The 20,156-nt window shown below is 40.6% G+C and overlaps 1 protein-coding gene across 4 annotated transcripts in view; it reads left to right on the top strand.

Annotated features, from left to right (window-relative positions):
- Positions 1-20,156, top strand: part of LOC131684666 (connectin) — a 698,123-nt gene that overhangs the window by 392,132 nt on the left and 285,835 nt on the right. The window contains exon 2 of one of the 4 annotated variants that reach the window (XM_058967733.1): positions 6,770-6,808. The exons of the other annotated variants lie outside the window; for them this stretch is intronic. The gene's annotated coding sequence lies outside the window, so the exon portion shown is untranslated. The remainder of the gene's footprint in view (positions 1-6,769; positions 6,809-20,156) is intronic. 4 annotated transcript variants of the gene reach the window in all.

Below are 20,156 nucleotides of genomic sequence, written 5' to 3'. Positions count from 1 at the left end.
TTTTTTATCTCACACTGACGGACTGGACAAACCACTTGCTTCTCGATAGACCGCTCGTAAACGAATGGCTCTCTGACCTTCTTGAGCAGCGCTGCATACGTCGTCGCGTCATTGGCTTTGACTAGCATGGCTTCTCCCTTTGTCGTCTTCTGACGAGCCGGAGCCTTTTCTCTTCTGCTCCGCTTTGCACTCTTTCTTCGGCTTTTGCTATTTCCCGTGTTGCTCCTTCTGACCTACAACAGTGCTCCAGCTTTTTCTTTGTTGCGTGACGTCGTTTCCTTCGGTAACAACAGCGTCCTCGAGTGTCTACCTCTTAGGCCCGCCTGGTTTTCCGTCTCCTGGCGAGGTTCTTGTCCTCTTTGTAGTCGCGGAAACTGGTGTGTTCTCCACTCAAATTTGCTTCCTGTTCCTTTGCTTCGACGTCATCCTTTCTTACTTAGATAGTATGACATCACGTCTATCAGCCCAAAGTCACCGTCTTATTCGTGATCCTTGTCCTGTCCGTTGACGTTCGTCTTGGCTAGTATGCTATAATCAGGATGTTACTGGCATCGATCCTGATGTGCCGGTTGGCACTCCGGTTAGGTTAGGGTTATTTTATTGCTAAGATCTTGGATTACTGGAATTTTAGAATCTTAGAAGAAGCGGCACAGAATCGCTTCATCGGAGCTGCTTTCGGAGTGATGGCTTATTTAAGAGGTTTGGCAGGGCCCAATCCAAACCACACCATATTCCAGCAAGACTCCCCAATTCGCAGTAAGGCCAATATATTCTGATTCCTTATTTTTGATACCAATATGTTTTTCTAGCCGTGAATTAGTTCACAACTTTCGCATAAAACAAATGTACAAGCTATAAAATTACTCTCTCCAGATACAACTTAACAGAGCTACAATTGATGTCAGATTTGTTTTAACATGGAAAAGGAACAAATTTCATTTCTTCATACAATCCACCTGCTCACTCAATTCCTTTTTTTTATGTGAATATTTCTCCAATACTGTAATGCCTAGATTTTTCGAGCTAATATAGCTTGAACATATTGTATGCTGTTCATACAAGCTTGGAAATGCAAAGCTTGAAAATGCAGAGTATGTCAAGATTTAACATAAACTGACAAGTACAGAGCAGGGACAATGGAGATCTGGGACGATGGCTACACTCGATTATCTCTAAAGTATCAACGAAGGCATGGTTCAAAGCATTGGATGTAAGTCGGGACTTCATCCGTGTGATGTCTAGGCTCATGTCCAATCATTATACTTTAAATGCGCATCTCAGTCGTATTGGGCTCGCAGAGGGTAATCATTGTGCTTGTGGAGAGGGTTCCCACGACATTGAGCATGTTGTTTGGTCCTGCACTGAATGTCGTGAAACCAGATCACAATTAGTAGATTCTTTACAAGTCCGAGGAAGACCAATCCATGTTCCTGTTAGAGACATCCTGGCGTATCGTGATCCTCTATACATGGAACTTATCTATCATTTTCTAAAAACAGCGTCTGTCAAAATTTAATTAAATTCATCTCCTCATACTCTCATCCAAGGCTAATCATTCACCAAGTAAAGTGTCCTACAATATTTAGTTTTTAAGTTTAGACTATAACAGAAAAAAAGTAAATAAATACTCCCGAAAATTCTAGATCATTATGAAATACAAGAATGTATGAAAAAAGCAAACATTAAAGTGATTACAGTGTTAGCTTTAGACAAATTACTAGTATAGTTAAAATTAGTCTTAAAGATTTTTGTAATATGCTATGTAAAAAAAGAAACTGGCGTAAAAAGCTTTCGCAAATGCCGTGTCATTTAACCCTTTCATGCCCAACTTTTTTCTAGTGCATGCAGGGTTTCAAAACTATTTTTCCTTGAAAACGGTGCGGTCAAAAAAAGCCATTTTTCATAAAGATCGGTATTTCCTCTGCAGTGCTAGAAGCTGCTCAATTTTTACCTTCTAATGCTCAATACAATTCTCTTAGAATATTTACAATAGTTCAAATGCGTGGAAAACGTAGCTAAAAATAGTCTAGATTGATAAGTTTCATCAGTTTTCAATAATATTGCAACAGTCGAATGAACCAACAACACGAGATCTACAGTACAACATCACACACGCAGCGCGGTGTGTTCCCGATCCGTATCTGAGCCGTACTACGAAATCGTCTGGAGGAACCCCTGCCGGCTCGAGGAAAACCGCCCGGCGTCCCAATACTGGATACATCCGTTCGAATCTGTAATCCTGGTCGTTGATTCCTGATGCCGGAAACTGAAAGTTTATATCCCTCCCCCCCCCCCCCCTTCAGCCTTGTCCACCCTCTCTCCCATGTCTCTGATACACAGATGTATGACTTCACTCCTTCTCCCCTTGAATATCTTCCCAAAACTTATGTGCCCCCCTATCTTCTAGTGTTAGTTGATCAATCCGTTCGAATCTGTAATCCTGGCCGTTAATTCCTGATGCCGGAAACTGAAAGTTTTTATCTCACCCCCCCCCCCCCTTCAGCCTTGTCCGCTCTCCCTCCCATGTCTCTGATACACAGATGTATGACTTCACCCCCTTCTCCCCTTGAATATATTCCCAAAACTTAAGTGCTTAGTTTTAGTTGATCAATATTTAATCTCGTTAAGAAATGCCCAACAGTACCACTACTTTAAAATAGCCCTAATTAATTCCCCTTAATCTTGAACCACTCTTTCTAGTTATTTCTAGTTAATAAGCTTGTAAAATGTTCCGCTTAGTTAATAATTAATTTCTCCTACAATCTCCCTTCTAAAAATCATAAAGTGAATTACTATACAAAGAACACACAAAATGACCCGTCCCCCTAATCTTACGAATATTATATTATACCCTCTTTTATATGTATAAGTTAGCTGTAAAGTTTTTTTTTAGTTTCATTATATAAAACAAAATAATATTGAAATGTGTAACCCCCTAGTTTTAAGAAATTCAAAATGTAAAACAATGAAAAAATGGCACCTTTAAGCTAACGCATACGTGCCTTATCAAATAAACAAACTGAAAAAAAAAAATAATATTGCAACATTACGAAGATATATGAAAAACGTCAACGCAAACTGTCCCTGGCAGCACTGCTCCATCGGAATCCAATCAGACTAATCACAATAACTTCAGTTCTAGAGCTAATCCTTGTGACTGTTAGTACTCAAATGAAAGGCAATAGTCACATGTATTAGCCTTACTTGTTTTTGTGAGAAAATTTTATCTCAACCAAAAGTTACAGCTGTTTAAAAACGTTGTTGTTCACAAACAACATGGGCATGAATGGGTTAAACGTGTGAAAAAAGTACAGAGCAGATTACGGCTTTGGTTGGTGACTCAAGGAGCATCGAATTGAAAATAACCTAAATAGCTCAAATATTCTGTTTATCTTATATTTTCAAAGTCTTTTTTTTCGCTCAATTGTATGTATTGTATACATTCTGTAATGAAAAGTAAACTGTGGAACGAATCTCATTCACACAATTTGTATATTCTAAAACGCAAAAATAAGCAGATAGAAAATACTCTCAGTGTTTATCTGAACAAATGAAACAAAAATATTGTCAGCAAAGAAGGTATATACAATTGTTCCTTTTACCTTACAATTAGGTTTCTTTAAATCAACACAATTACGCCAAACCAAGCGACCACCCTAATCTAGTTTATTGTATCGATTGCTTGGAGACTTTACATACATGTTATCAAGTTCAAGTGCTATTGGAGAATTGCCTTAACCAAGATTCGATGTTGATAATAATCCAACCGAAAGGAAATTATTTTACGGTTCGCAACGACTCTGATCTCAAATTTAGTTCTATTTACATTAGTCATTCCACAAACCTTCTATAAAGAAAACCAGGAATCCGCATCCACCTTCCAGCCAGCAGCTACCGACGTCAGGATCAATTCACAAAATTGAGTTTTTCTTCTTCATCTCTGCGATAGCAAGCAAAATAATAAAAAAAACGAAATTCCACCACACGCTTCTGCTGCTGCTGCTGTTTGCTTCTCGGTTGCAATATAAAAACCTGGGCGTTCAATTTCTTCCTTTAAAGTGCGCGCAGGGAGGAAAATCAATTTCACCGCTAGAATGAATGCAGCGCCATGGCTTTTATCGTCTGATGCCATCCCGAGTGGAAGCGAAGCAAAAGCTTTTCTCTTTCACTACTGCCACCAGCAACACGACTAGTCGGAAGAAGGGAAACTCTCATAAAGCAGCCCCGGCTAAATCTTATTCTACCGCCGCTTCAAACACACTCGGCGCTGACTGTAAGTACTAGAAACCCACTGATCCGTACAGACATGAGAGAGATCTTGGAATAGCTGCCTCCTCCCGGTTAGCACGGCTCCCACGCGCGCGGACCTAAACCGACAAAACCCCCACTGGCCCCCTTCCGGTTACGAACATTCCACACCGGGAATAAAGAATGGAATCATTTTTCTTTCATTCGAGAGCTGGTTTCTGTTTTCCTCTAGCACGACCCTCCCACCCGTCGGGCTGAGTTCCTACGAAATTAATTAAAAATCAAATAAATGTATGTTACGTTTAATAATTTAAAGCTCGGTAACGCAGCTCGGCTTGGAAAGCGGAAAGCAAACGGACAAAAGTGGCCGCAGGATGCAGGAGGGGAAAAAAGCAACCAATTCCTTCCCGGGTGGCTCGTTTTTGGAGCGAGAAAATTGCATTAAAAATTTAGTGACAACGATTTCGTTTTTGAGGAATATTTTTAGATGCAAATTTTTGAATCGATGAAAAATTCTTGCACGAGTGAATGTTTCATTTCTTATTAATCGAAACCACTTGTGATTGTACCACTTCTCTGATTGGAGTTGTATTGCATGAACTTTGTGTAAGCCATCATTTTTTTGGCAGATAACGTAGGACCATGGCTTTTCGGAAAATTTGAATATTCTCACATTATTGGGCTTGTTCGTGCTGTTAGATTGATTAAAGCAGGGCAATTCACCCTATTTTTATTTTCGGCACTGCCCTCGCAAGCACAATACATAGATCCCGTATATGCACAGAAACGATATTATTGGTGTTGACCGCGGAGCTGTGGAAGAGACCTTTTGTCATTTAAGCCTCTCCTCTTAGAAAGTAGGAGCGACAGTGAGCTCTGAGGAGAGAAAGGATGAATTGGCTCTGAGCAGAAAACGGTTGAGATCAAAAATTGAAACATCGATACAAATATTTCAAAATCATTTCCTAACTGTTCCAGGCAAATTGATATTATTTTTTTTTTCTGACGGTATTCAATTTGCGGTAAATAACTAGTTGTAGGCATCGTGGTAGTTTGGCGGTTCTTAAAGCACTTGACGTATAATCGAGCCCCAACCAAGAAAAGTTCTTAGTGATCAGTATATATGTAGCCTTGAAATTGGTCTGTTTCCTAAAAACTGACAGTAGAGTCTATCGAAGATCGAATTGTACAACGGAATGAAGTACCAATGCTTTGTTTTAGCCTTTTGATACTAGAAGCCGATCCACATTCAGTCTGCCTGGATGGCCCTCAAGTATAATAACTATCATGACATTACGATCCGCACTACCTCACGTATTTTGTTTAGCAGACTGCTCCGCGTTTGCTGAATGATTTTTCGACAAATACCACAGTGGGTTTCAAAAAGGACGATCAATGACGGAAAATGGATTTGAATGTAGCGTGCGATTCAGTGAAACAGAACGAGCTGAGGCAGCCAACACTTAAATATATGGTTTCTGAATCGACCTATTGGTATGATGTTGTATAGTTCAAAGTCAAGCATTGGTGTACCAGGAGAGACATCCGACTCGTTAGTGACGTTAGTTGGATTGAAGCAGGGCGATGTACTTTATTGCTTTAATTGGTCAACATAGCTGCAATACAAAGATGTACAACGGTTCGGAACTATCATCATGCTTTTTGGCTTCGCGGACATAATCGACACCATTGACGCCAATCACAGAAGTGGGTAGCAAGACTATCCGAGCACTGATGATCCTGAGATGGAAATGGATGGGATGAGGTTGTCGAAGAGTTTGTATATCTTGGAAAACATGTGATAACGGTGTTAACCGCGAAGAGAAAAGGTGTGTTTCGGTTGCGAATAGCACTTTTTAAGGTGTATTACGTGACATGGACGTCGAAAGAGGTAGACTATCGAGAGCTCGGCATGTTTGATAGAAGAATTCTTCGCTCAATACTTGGTGGTACAGCGAAGAATAGTGCAGAAGCATGCATTACGAGCTGTGCCAAGTATTCAGACATAAAAAATGCTAAAGAATGGCAGGCTACCTCGAGCTGGACACGTATGGTGAAGGCTGGAAAAGAGACCAGCTTGAACGATGTTCAGCAGAGAACCTGCTAGAGGTCCTAGATTTTGGGATGCTGCTTACTGACACTAGCTGTGTTTAATCGTGGAAGATACGTGTAGTCGGCGTACAAGGAGACTGAAGAACTGTGCACGGTGGTCCAGAATTGTGAAAAACTGGTCAAAAGTAGTTATCTCGCGAATCTTGCATTTTAGACATGTGGTGTCTCCGAGAAATACTCCAGAGCTTCTATTCGTATCTCATATCAAAGGTTATTTAACTTATTTTCATCGAATTCAAATTCGGGATAGGTATTTTTGTTTTATGCAATTGTTCGGAGCGAAAAGCCAAATGAAACTAATAGTTTTGAAAGTGTGATTCTCGTTCGTACTTTTTATATACTAATACTTTCTAATAATAGGAAAAGAAGATTAATCAATGTAAACCATTCTCACTTTCTATTTTAACAGTTGTCTCTCATCGAAATTTCGTATGACAAACTTTCAAAGGTGAGTAATTTTATGTTTTTATTTTATTTAATATCTGTAAAGTACTGAAACGGCCGTTTCAAGTGGTTTTCAAAACATTGATCATCCTGGAGTCGGATCTGAATATCCGCGGAGGAACACTAGTAATTGTAAATATATATTAATGACAAACTGAAGCGATCTTCATTAAACAGTGTGCAGCGAAATGAACCAGATACAGAAAATAAAAGTGCCTGTAAAGTGGGAAAACACAAGATCGATTCACTTCAAATAAATTCGTCTTTGCCCTACAGTAAAAGACGTTGAACTGTTACTAAAAGTGAAAACGGCTATTAATCTCAAGGAGATGACATATATACAGTTACACCACGCGGGAAACTGTGTATAGATATCGGTTGAAAGTTTCGCTCAGTCAGAAAACTTCATTGCGAAGGACAATATGCAAATGTCAAATATTGTCAAGTTAAAACCAAAATCCTGTATATATGGATGACGATAAAATTGAAGTGCGCCTACACAACCTTGCGCCACCCATTAGACTAGAACATATTATAAGATTTATGTCAAAATACAGAGAAGTGGAATTCGTTACAAGCCACACCGAAACATTTTCGGTGGCATTTCCAACAGCGTTTTGCATATCGAAGCTAATTTCCTGTACCCACAATGAAATAACGACGATCGGTCTAGTGTCTCCAAATCAACAACCTGCACAATAAACCCCAATACAGGCGGAATAGCCATCTGTGACAACAAAAAACTAATAATAATTCAATTCCGATTGCGAACATCTTAAAAGTTGTACCAATGCACAGTGGTCCAGATCGCTAATTTAGAAGGAATTTTAACTTTCTGAAAAACCTGTATAATTTAGCCGTATCATGTTTTAGGATGAATTTGTGTACATCAAAAGATGCTTCTTTTGGTAGGGATAGTTATTAGGGTGGTTCTAGTATGTCTAAAATACGAAAATAAAAATTTTACTGGTGAAAGATAGAGTCTTCCACAAAGTTGCGAAGAAACTTATTTTGAATAAATTTGTTGAATATATCAAAGCTCTATCTCTCTTAATTTTTGTTATTTAAGAAAATTAAAACAATGGAATAGGGTGTTCCTGAAAAAACGTTTTTTTAGTATAACTTTCATATCTTTTACTTTTTCTTAATGCAATCTTTGAACAGCTTATATAAAACTTTAAGCCGAGTATTTTTCTCTTGGACACCAAAGGTCTAACTTTTTTCTTTCAAAAGTTATGGACACTTTACGTCTATAAAATAGCCTAATTCAAGGCTGATGCGGGCACCAAAAATTTAATACTGTTTTAACCACATGAAAGATCATACTTTTTTCAAATTTTGTTATTTAGATTTAAATTTTGTAGTTTTGCAGGTTCAACGCATTAACGCATTTACATACATATCTTTGCATTATGAAAAAATGCCACTTTCAAACATCATTCTCTCATCGCAGCATAAGTGGAACGACCGTCAAAAAATGTTTTATGATTTAATTCGTTTTAAAGAAAACTGTAGTCAATATGGATATTAGTCGAAGAGAGTTGGCAAATTTGATAATCGCTGGTAAAAAGACAGATGAACTGCTTAAGTTCATTGCAAGTAGTAATTCAAATGTAAAATTGAGACTTATTAATATTCGGAAGAAATTTTACATTTTGTTAAAACAACCTTTGAACAGCTTTTTAGAAATTTCAAGCCGTGTTTTTTTTCATGATACTGAAGGTCTAACTTTTTTCTTTCAAAAGCTATGGCATCCATAAAAAGCCCTTTTTCAAATCTCATTATTCCTGATTGGGGCAAATGAAAGTAAGTTCAAATAGAACCGTAGAAAACAACATACTTTTAAGTACATTAGAACAAAAATTGGAAAATACGATATTTTTCTAAAGCTGGCAACTTAAATTTATCTTTCGAAGATTTTAAATTTTGTCGCATAGCGACATAAAAGATACACACCAAAAAATATGAATTTTATCATCGACCTAATTTCAAACATAACACAATTTAACAAACGGCAATCCACGATATGATAAAATATCACCATGTTACGTTCAATTTTAGCTCAAAAATGTAATTTCCATGAGTAGTGACATAAGATTACAATTCTAACCATTTATAATCGACACCATATCTGATGTGAAGTTACGTGATTTAGGGAAATTTACGTCATGTAAAATTAAAATTAAACCTAAAACTATGTTATTTTCGATGCTCTCATATGTCATGGTCAAAAGACGTGAATTAACACGACTTTTTTAGGTGTGTATTGCCTAAAACCTTTGTATTTCCTTTTCGATTTTTCTAACATATTAACAATACTTTGCAAAAGTACAGAATGTGTTAATTAAAAATAATTGGGCCATAAAAACTATTTATGATTTATATAAGGAGAATTTTTTCAACCAACCGTTGAATACTTATCGCACAACTTGTCTGATTGCTTTATTTTGGGCTTTGCGGCATATTTCGGAGAATGGTCTTGTACCTTCGACTTCGAATCTTAGCTTTCCTTCAAGCCACACAAAATTGTCCGGCTCGAACAGAATTTGCGTGCGCTTCCTCTGAATCCAAAACCTTCTAAACTCCAATATGAAGATTTTTATTTTCTTCCGAGCACCAACAAGTCTCAATTTTAAATTTGATTTACTACTTGTAATGAACTTAAGCAGTTCATCTATCTTTTACCACCGATAAGCATTCTTTTACCACCGATAAGCAAATTCGACAACTTACTTCGACTAATATCCATATTGACTACAGTTTTATTTAAAACGAATAAAATCAGAAAATGTTTTTTGACAGTTGTTCCACTTATGCAAAGCATGCTGCGATCAGAGAATGATATTTGAAAGTGGCATTTTTTCATAATACAAAGATATGTATGTAAATGCGTTAATGCGTTGAACCTGCAAAACTACAAAATTTTAATTTAAATTGCAAAATTCAAAAAAATAACGTATTCGCCAATTTTTGCTCAAATATACCAAAAAGTATGATCTTTAATGTGGTTAAAACAGTATTCAATTTTCGGTGCCCACATCAGCGATAATGAGCCTTGAAATAGGCTATTTTCTAGACAAAAAGTGTCCATAACTTTTGAAAGAAAAAAGTTAGACCCCGATGTCCAAGAGAAAAATACTCGACTTAAAGTTTTATATAAGCTGTTGACAGGTTGTTTTAACAAAAAGTAAAAAATACGAAAGTTATACTAAAAAAACGTTTTTTTCAGGAACACTCTAATCCATTGTTTTAAATTTCTTATATAACAAAAACTAAGAGAGATAGAGCTTTTATATATTCAACGAATTTATTCAAAATAAGTTTCTTTACAACTTTGTGGAAGACCGTGAAGCTCTATCTTTCATCAGTAAAATTTTTATTTTTGTATTTTTGATAAATTAGAACCACCCTAATAACTATCCCAACAAAAAGAAGCATCTTCTGATGTACACAAATTCATCCTAAGACATTATACGGCTAAATTATACATGTTTGTCAGAAAGTTAAAATTCCTCCTAAATTAGCAATCTGGACCACTGTGCAATGGGGATATGGATATGAACAATAACACGAGAGAAGGCTAATGTGCAAGCTGCATCCACAAGACCCTCCTGTCAACAGTAGCTTTGTACTAAGGTATTATTATAACATGATGTACAAACCATGATGTCTCCATGGCTCAGTTATGCTAACGTACTGAGTCGTGTTAAAAATAAATATAAAAATCGATGTTGAACCATAGAGGTCCGCAACATCAAAAAAGTAGAAAACCGCTGGATTAAATAGTAGCAAGAAATATATCAAACTTCATTAAGTTGGACAACGAGCTCAGAATTTCAAGAGATTTTAAAAACGTTCTTCGTTCTGGGGTTTTGGATACGCCCAGATGAACTTTAATAATGGCTAATAAGCATAATGAAGTATACACAATCTGACAATATGAGTACAGTTTCGACCCGTGTTTATAAACTCCCGATTCTATGCACCTTCGTTTTTATGTACCCCTGATTTCATGTACTTTTTGTACCCGATTTTATCAACCTGCAGCAAATTCATTCTTTTAGCCCGGCAATTCAGACCTACAATCTTCCAATTGTATTCAATTGAGGTAATGGGTCCTGTACTATTATGTAACGGGCAAAATGTAGAGTAGTTTACCACATTTTGGTCCTTTTTAAGGTATTTGATGAACCAAATTCTTACATCAAATCAAGGTTTTCATGATAAACTAACACACTTATACGTGGAAAACGTAACAATTGGAAGAACCTATTTGTTATATAGATACATCTCAAATAGGTCGTTCTGCTTTCGTTAAAAAATGGATAAAAATGCTTTTTTGGAAAACTATATAATTAGGACATCAAATAATGAGTGGTTATTTATAAAAATATATTTTCAATATCGCTTAATCCACGTGTATACTTTTTGCGCTTGGTACCTGACCGATAAAAGTCATTTAAAATTTATTTGAGTCAATGTATAGTTTTTCTTAAAATGACAATTCGAATAACTTTAAAACTATTGGAGATACCGTATGTAGTAGCAATATTATGTTTTTATTATGTTGTACCGTCAATCGGGGTTACTTGCAACACTTTTCAACTTTAAAGCGGTATTATAACTAAAAATGCTGAAACTTCAATAATTTTCAATATGTACAAGCGTCAATGATAGCATAAAGACTACTAAATGGTACTTATCAAATCAAAGCATCATTCCCTGTTTTCAGGATGGCCAAAAATTAAGCCTGTTGCAAGTAACCCCGCATATGGGGTAACTTGCAACACATGAACTTCCGTGAAGTGTAATGCTGTATCGATTGAAGAATTCGACTGTAATGTACTCAAACAGATCTTAATTTCGGCTAAGCAGTCTCTTATGGATTAAAACGAATTATGTTATGATTACTCCTTACTCGGAGTAATCATAACATAATTCGTTTTAATCCATAAGAGACTTCTTAGCCGAAATTAAGATCTGTTTGTAATGCTGTATGTTTTTGTTTACCTTTAGTACATTGACCAAATGCACGATAATTTGGTTGCCCATGTTGTTCACAAACAACAACGTTTTTAAACAGCTATAACATTCGATTTATTCCAGAAATAAATCTCAACCTATCTTTTACATGCAATCGGACTATTATAAATGCTAGAAAAATCCAGTTGAGTATAAGAAGATAGAAATTGAGCATTTTCTAGTACTGCTAGAGAAGCGAGTTCACGTAAAGACGACTAAATGGTACTGTTCTTTATTTAAAGAGCATTTTAATATTCTAATTGTAGGTTAAACCTTTAAAATTTGATTCAAAATGCTATACAGACTGTTATTTGAAACGCTCAATCAGCCAGATGGCTAGAGGCATAATAGTAATAAGAAAAAAAATACTGTTACATGTTACACGGGTTAAAGATAGTTAAATCGTTATCTTGCGTATATTTGAGAGGGTAAACAAACATGTATCAAACAGTAACGCTACCTTTAGATCAGAGTGCTGCTGTACGAGATGAACTAAAGGTAGAAGCCAATTCAAATGACAGCGGGTGTTCCTCAGCGCTCAATACTCACTCCAACTCATTGGAACGGGGTGTACGATCCGATCTTGACATTGCTTCATAGAAAAATGAAAATCAGAGGTTTTCGCGGACTACGTCTCATTAACGGTGATGGGTGAGACACGTGACAAAGTGGAGGTGTCTGACAAGGACAATGGACGCAATCGAGATCAAGCTGCAGGTAGTTCACCACAAGACGGAGATGTTATTGGTCAGTAACTGCAAAGCGATTCCATGGATGCAGATCGACGTCGGAGAGCTCGTAGCGTATCGAAGCATGTACTGAGGCAATTGGGAGTAGGGTTGCCACTTCTGGAGAGGTTTTGACCCTGAGATTTTCACTGATCTGGGAGGTGCTGGATTTTGAGTGGGACGAGACAGAAATTGGAATCAAAGCGATTGCTCGGCATTTTAGAGCACTTTAATCGCTTTTTATTACTACGTTAAAGTAAAACTGTAAATTTTTCACGTTTGAGAACGGTTTTATCGGTTTAATGTGGTGTAGTATTTCACTTCCCCGACTAAGTGCCAAGAATACAAAAGCACCAGCTACTCTCACTGTGGAGGATAAGTCGAACGAGCATTGCTCTCCTCCACAACTAACAGGAAAAGGAGAGCAAAGGAGGCAGAGCTGCGACATCACACTATGTGGTGTCGGTTATTCGTCACCAAAAAAATTTAATTTCGCAGCAAAGGGGCAAAACTCACCTCCCTAGCCCAATTAAGGATCGCTTTCGGAGTAGCAACAACACCGGAAGAACTCGTTTGATGTTGACCTAGTCAGTTGGATTAGAACAAATCTGCCAGACCTTAGTGCAGCTGGTGATAAGCGCCACTAAGAGTGAAATGATTTGGTAAAATTGCAGCAAAATAACTTTTTTACACCATTTTGAGCGACTTAGTGGAATGCAACATTTCAATTGTAGCACATAGCGAAATATTACTTTCTTTAACTCTCCGGAAGTCGCACATATGGCTTACCGAACGAGCAGCCGCTGGTCCCCTGAGCGTGCACTCAGTGCACTAGCACGACTTCCGGAAAGCTAATTTGTAGTAAATTTTATTTGTTTTTCATTTTCATTGCTTTGTGAAAGAAATTAGCAATATTTGGTGAACTCTTCGCCACCTTTAAAGACCACATACCCGGAATACATGAAGATCGGTTTGCTTCGCGTTCCTACTCGCCCATATTTCCCAAACCCGATGCTCTGTTACGGGTGCTTCAGCCATACACACATTTCGATCGACTGCTCGAAAGAACAACACGGCGAAGAAAAATGTAAAGAAGCTGCGTACTGTCGGAATTGTGAAGGCGATCACAGTCCAACAAGTCGTGAATGTCCAATCTACAAAAAAGAAGTGGAAGTCATCAAAATTAAATTCGCGATACATTCCAGGAAGCGCGCAAACGAGCTGAACAGCAAAATCAACGAAGCTACGCCCAGGCCGCAGCACAACAGAGCGAAATTCTTAATAAACTAAAAGAGCTGGAGCTGACAATGAAGAGGAAGGATGAGCAGATCGCAAAACTTCTGCCGGAGACCAAAAGAAAGGACGAAAAAATCGAACAAATGATAGCGTACATACACCAGATGAAACAACAGTTCGCTAGTCAAGAAAAACCACAGCAAAGTAAAGAACAAAAACCAACGAACCAGACAGCCGGGCCAATAACAAGATCAAGGAACAACTCACCAGCGACTAACACGGACTCGAAGCGAGGAAGACCACAGAAACAACACAGCCCGTTCAGCAAACCCACGACAACCCCACCGGATAACTTGAGCCCACCACCAAAAAAACCGCTACCACTACCACCAACGAAACTATGGATTATTCAGACGATGAAATTGAGATTACCGAGAAGCCTCCTAGCCAGCCTCTTCGATAATTCTCGTTTTCAACAACGTTTGGATACCAACGACAATCCACGCACGAATACTGACCACGAGATAGATCGGTTTGGAACAGAGGAAAGTGTAGTACTCCTTCCAACGCAAGCGCAGCAGGATGAAGGAACCATCCGGGCCGTCATACCCCAACCCGTTGATAGTGAATTCACCTCTGTGGCCGATAGGAACACCGATTTCACCACTACAACTTGTAAACCAGCAGACCAAAAACCCACGATCGACGAACAGAAAGAGATCAGCAGAACTACACAAAGTCTATCGCCAGTGCCGACCGCAGTCGGTGTTTTTGAACATGACAGTGTAGTTTGTGCGACAGCGGTTGGCACTGTGGGGCTGGACTTTCCTCAGGTCAGTTCTAAAGGCGTCAATCATCTCGCAGATACTGCTGTCCTTAACATTTTTACAGGTTTGACTGTTAACGAAGAACTCATTCATGCTTCGCATCCTCCTCTGACTTCACCCGGAGAAGGTCCATCGAGAGACCCGTATCGAGACGTTACCATCACCACCACAACTAGAGCTATGAAACAACAAACAACGAGAACTACACAAAGTCTTTCCCCAGTGCCGGTCGCTGTCGGTAGTTCTGGAAGTAATCGTGTAGTAGTCTCGACAGCAGCTGGCACTGTGGGGCTAGACGTCCCACAGGTCAGTCCTATTCTACCTCGCTTACGTTGCGGTTTATCCCGTTACAGATGTGACCAACACGCATCGAACGAGTAACCGGTTTGGGGAAGAAGAGAAGAAAGTAGCTTCCCCACTTCATGATGAAGGGATCGACCGGGGGAAGAGGACTGTCCCTACCTCCCGGATATACAGTCCTCGCAATTCTCCTCCTGGCTTTCCGCCGGTGAAGGATCATAACGCGCCAATACCCAACCACCGACGCGTCGAATATCGACCACATCATCGTCAACACAGTCGATCACAAATGGTCGTTCCAACGGATGTTTCGCACTGCAATGGAACCTGCGTGGTCTAAGAGCGAACGTCAGCGATCTAAAGCTGCTTATCTCTGAGCACGAACCTTGCGTAATAGCGCTGCAAGAAACGAAATTCAACCAAAGCGTGGTGGAATCTAGTTTTGGCGGCAGGAACTATACGCTGCTACTGAAATCAAAGTCCCGAAACTATTGGCAACATGGTGTAGGACTTGCGATCCGAGAGGGCATACCCTTTGAACGCGTGCAACTGAACACTAGCTTACAGGTCGTCGCCGCACGTATCTTCCTGCCAGTACAGGCAACAGTTGTGTCTATCTACATCCCACCTTCCACTCAGCAATGCCAGACAGCATTGAGCGACCTGCTCGATGAACTGGAAGGTCCAGTAGTCTTCCTTGGAGACTTTAACGCACATCACATCGCTTGGGGATCTAAGTCATCGAACGCTCTTGGTCGCTTCATCGCAGATACTACTTTGAGTAGAAAGCTCGTGATTCTGAACGAATATTCTCCAACTCGCATCGAGTAGCACAACAACTGAACTGTGGCGTACAATGAATACTTTGCGTGGTAACCGGCAGCGAAGCACTGTAGCTTTCAAGCGATCGGACGACTTTACGAACAACCCCGAAGAAGTAGCGGAAGAGCTAACAAAACACTACAGTGAAAGATCGGCGACATCGAGCTACTCTGCATCATTTCAAGCGATGAAGGCGCGAGCCGAGCAACGGCGCATAAATTACTCACCCGATTGCAATGATGTGTACAACACTGACCTTACCCTGAATGAACTGATGTGGGCTTTGGACAAAGGGCGAAGTGTCTCGACAGGACCTGACATGATAGGCTATCCGCTTCTTCGACGACTCCCGTTATCCGTGAAGGTAACACTTCGCGAGATCTTTAACGTTGTTTAGCGCAGCGGTGTTTTTCCCGCTAGCTGGCGAAACGCTATAATTATCCCTATCAAAAAACCAAATTGCAACGACTCTGGACCTGCTGCTTTTCGCCCGATATCGCTCACTAGCTGTATGGCACAGCTGTTCGAGCATATCGTAAATCGCAGACTCATCACCGCACTGGAGTCAAGTGGGCGGCTCGATAAACGGCAACATGCTTTTCGTTCAGGACTTTGCACAGCTAGAGAGATCGCTCCCAACAACCGACGAGCACAGTCTCATAGCGTCGTTGAACCTCTCCATGGCACACGATACAACATAGCGGCATGGTATACTTCGCACACTAAAGTCTTGGAGAATACGAGGTCGAATGATCAACATGCTGCAAAGCTTTCTCTCCGAAAGGAAGTTTCAGGTTTTCATAGGAAATCAGCTGTCAGAAATATATGAACTGAAAAATGGAGTACCACAAGGCTCCGTTTTATCAGTGACACTTTTCCTCGTCGCGATGCAACCGATCTTCAAAGTAATCCCAGCTGGCGTGGAAATACTTTTGTATGCGAACGACATACTGCTTGTGGTGCGAGGTCGCAAAACAGAAGGTCTACATCGAAAACTGCAGGCCGCGGTTGAGGCTGTCGAAAAATGAACGAAGAATGTTGGCTTCGCGATTTCTGCTACAAAGTCGAACATCTTTTACTGCAGTCCCAACGCACGTCGAGACCCAGTGTGTAACATCACCATCGACCGTGTAGTTGTCCCGAAAACAAACCAATTGAGGATCCTCGGTGTAACGTTGAACCGGACTTTGAATTTTAAAGCGCATTGCAAGATGGTGAAGAAGTCCTTTGAATCCAGACATCGGATTCTTAAAATGATTTATGTGCCAAACTTCCGCGTGGTAAACGATCGACATTACTTCAAGTGGGATCGGCGATGATCACTTCGAAGCTAATTTATGGGATTGGCCTAGTGAGCAGAGGAGGCCAAACATCGCTGCAGACACTCGCACCTGCTTACAACAAAATGGTTCGTTTCGCTTCTGGTGCATTTGTTACCAGCCCAATCCCTTCGATTATGGCCGAAGCAGGCACACTTCCCTTCGAACTACTAGCGGTACAGTCGATTGCGCGGATTACTTTACGAGTGCTGGAGAAAGACCGTAACAACAGTGACCTCCCACTGATCCGACGAGCGTCGGAGCTTACGCAACAATTCACTGGAGCAACGTTGCCCATAATAGGCACGCTTTCCCGAAGAAGGGATCGAGAGTGGCACACAGCGAAACCGACGATTGTTTGGGATGTGAAGAAAGTTGTACGGGCCGGAGACCCACCCGGTAAAGTTCGACCAATAGACAAATAACTGTTGAAAAACCGATTCCAACAATTATACACCAACGGCTCCAGATGATACAGTCGGAGCCGGACTTTATGGTGTTGGTATAGCGGGGACACACAGTCTTCCGCAACACTGTAGCGTATTGTCTGCGGAAGCGTATGCAATTAAGATGGCTTTGTCAATACCAAACATCCAGAACGAACTGGTCATTCTTACAGACTCTGCGAGCTGCCTGTTGGCCTTAGAAGGCGGCAAATCGAAGCATCCGTGGATCCAAGAGGCTGAAGCATTAGCACAGAGCAAACCTGTTCGATTCGCCTGGATCCCAGGACATAGTGGCATAACAGGTAACGACGAGGCAGATCGACTTGCAATCCCAGCTGAAGATGCTTGGAGAGTAATTAAAAAAAGCGATACGGCGACATTGGGACATGCAATGGTTTGGTTCCCGAGAGGCAAAGCTGCGAGAAATCAAATGCGATACACAACGATGGACGGAGCGAAATAGTGCTGCCGACCAACGCATACTGACTCGGTCATCAAGACTGACCCATACATTCCTTCTAAAGAGAGAAGCACCACCGAATTGTGAATGCTGTGGAGTAGTAGTAGATGTACGGCACGTGATACTATATTGCAGGAAATACACCAACGATAGACAACAGCATGGTATCAGTAAAACTAGCTTGAGAGATGCACTGAATGGCGAGGAGAGCAGTGAAGCGAAGATACTAAACTTTATACGACAGATCAAACTTGATGCACAAATTTGAACACTGAATTGATCGAAACGAATGATATGTACACCATATACTACTTCCTTGACACGAATGCACCACCCAAAGGTGTAAAGTGTCATAAATAAACAAACAATTAATTCCAAAAAATTGAACCTATGCTTCTTCCCACCAAACCCGGAGAAATTGATGTAAAACCCGGAGACCCGGAGATCGCTCCCGAAAACCGGAGTCTCCGGGTCAAACCCGGAGGGGTGGCAACCCTAATTGGGAGTGACAATCGACGACCGGTAGAGCTTCAATAACCACGTCTTCGACGCCTGTGAAAATTCACCAAAGGCAACGAACGCAATAGCAAGAATCATGCCAAACGTCGGCGGCCCGAGAAGCAGCACGAGACGTCTGCTATCTACTCTTTCGTCATCGATTCTCCGATATGGGGTTCTTGCGTGGGGTGCTGCGAAAACCAAGCGGAACCGTGAAAAGCTGAACAGGACATTCCGGCTGATGGCCGTACGAGTCACGAACGCGAACACAACAATATCGTAGGAAACTTGTGGGTCAATAGAAAGGAGGGAGAGGTGAACTTCCATCTGATTGAGCTCCTGTCGGGCCACGTCTTCTTCAGGGAGTATCTACTTCAGTTCGGCCACGCAACGTTGCTATTGTACCCGGAGTGTGAGAAGGTCGAGAAGACACCGGAGCATGTGGTCATCGAATGTCCGAGGTTCGAAACGACGCGCAGGGAGATGCAGGGAAACGGGAGGACCGAACATCATCTCGGATAAAGTCGTCTATAGAATGACTAGCGACGTAGTCATGTAGAACGCTGTCAACAGAGTGGTGACGCAGATCATGACCATATTATAGCGGAAATGGCGTGATGAACAGCGATTTCAATTTCGGGAGAACAATCAAGCCTGGGAAGCTCTCCGCCGGAGTAGGCTAGATCCACCGCCGGGAACTAGTCGAGTAGACTGCGAAAGAGCGCCAGCGAACCAAATGCAACGCTACACCTGGAATCGCCGAACCGACCACGGTACCCTACTGGTTGGCCCGATATAAGTATAGGGAAAAACAAAGAAGAGCTACTTTTGCAGCAGAACTCTGAGTTTGAATAGACCGCGACGAGACATCACCAGTCGTGGGTCGTCGGTGCACAGGTGAACCGGGCGCTCTACTCAAGCTGAATCATCGAAATGACCTCGGTACTAGGGTGATTTGCTCGGATTCGGGAGAACTTCTCTAGCCGGGGAACTCTCCGTCGGAGTAGGCTAGGTCCATCGTTATGGACTATACCGAGTGCTTCGGAAACAACTCGGGAGCTCAACGAAGAAGTGGTATTAAATAGCACAAGGGCGTCGAAGGGCTCAGTAAATTAGACAGTCTGAAGTAATGCGTCCAGATTGTTCTCGTAAGGGAAAAGCACTAATTTCCAAAGCTAGCTTTCCTACTGCCATACAGAATTTGCCACGTTGTTGGGATGGTCGAAAACTGGTAGTGTGTCGAGGAGGTATGCTGTAACCCTAGGGTTCGTCGCGGTGCGGATGTGGGCGGTAAATGGATTGTCCGCACCGCAACCGCAAAAAAATTATAAAACCGCACCGCTTACCGCAACCGCAATTTATTTACCGCACCGCACCGCGCGGTAATGCGGTAAATGCGGTAAAATTTTTATATTTTTAAAAATAGTGTTGAAAAATTGTACAAACCATATACAATAAAATATTATTCTTATTCACACGAAATTTAACTTTAAGAGACTCCTCAGAATGTATTGTTTATGAAAAAAATCAACTTTTGTATTTTCTATTAATAAAATTTCGTACATTTTAAGGCAAACATTATACATTCAAGAACGTTCTACTGCAGTAATAGGAAAACTTTTATTTTGGCAACCCTTCAGTTAATTGAAAAATGTGGAATAAAAATGTAATAAGAAATGAAGTTGCATATTTTT

This window comes from Topomyia yanbarensis, chromosome 2, assembly GCF_030247195.1.
Source record: "Topomyia yanbarensis strain Yona2022 chromosome 2, ASM3024719v1, whole genome shotgun sequence".
Taxonomy (NCBI): Eukaryota; Metazoa; Arthropoda; class Insecta; order Diptera; family Culicidae; genus Topomyia; species Topomyia yanbarensis.
The sequence above is the reverse complement of the archived record's forward strand: the minus strand, read 5'-3'. Positions and strand labels throughout refer to the sequence as shown.